The sequence below is a fragment of the Cryptotermes secundus genome, unplaced genomic scaffold, assembly GCF_002891405.2.
Source record: "Cryptotermes secundus unplaced genomic scaffold, Csec_1.0 scaffold4440, whole genome shotgun sequence".
In the NCBI taxonomy this organism is placed as follows: Eukaryota; Metazoa; Arthropoda; class Insecta; order Blattodea; family Kalotermitidae; genus Cryptotermes; species Cryptotermes secundus.
Genome location: NW_019720813.1, coordinates 6,908 through 7,570, shown reverse-complemented (window position 1 = coordinate 7,570; position 663 = coordinate 6,908).

The window sequence follows — 663 nt, the reverse complement described above, 5'->3', positions numbered from 1 at the left end:
TCTTGGAGGGTCTGCATTAGCATGAACCTCCGGGGTTGCGGCTGAATTTCCGTAAAGGGCAATGGTCATTTGACCAGAGCCTCCCACGCGGCAGCATAATGACTCTTGGGTTTCATTATGATGTACCCGGGACAAATGCGGGAGAGCACTCCTATAAGGGTAATTATGGCTATTTGAGTTGTCTCCCTAGACTACCGATAAGGTGCCACAAGCCTTAGGGCTCAACACTCTAAAATGGTTTCAACCAACCCATGTGGAGGGGTGGGAATGGGGGAGCTTTGAAGCAACCTCCAGGGGCGGTAAGTTCGTGTAGGTTGCCCTGGTCGCAACCTCATGACAATTAGTATCACACTCCCAGTTATCTGGGATACCCCCCTCCCCCCAAACATGCACTCTTGGTCCTGGAGGCTTGTGAGGGTTATACTTATGAAGGACCAACCACCTAAGCCAAGGTGTGAGGCATCGTGCCGAGGGCTGCATGGCACTGGGGTGGTTATTGGCCAGTGTCGAGAGCGATCCCCTCGGGGCACCAGGCACCTGCCTTCCACCTGTATGGGGCTCTGCGGGTGGTGACCATTTAAATCCCCATTACTCGTGGGACCAAAATGAAAAAGGGACCAAACGAAAAAACCGGTCGTAAGGACCTTAAACTGAAGAGGGACC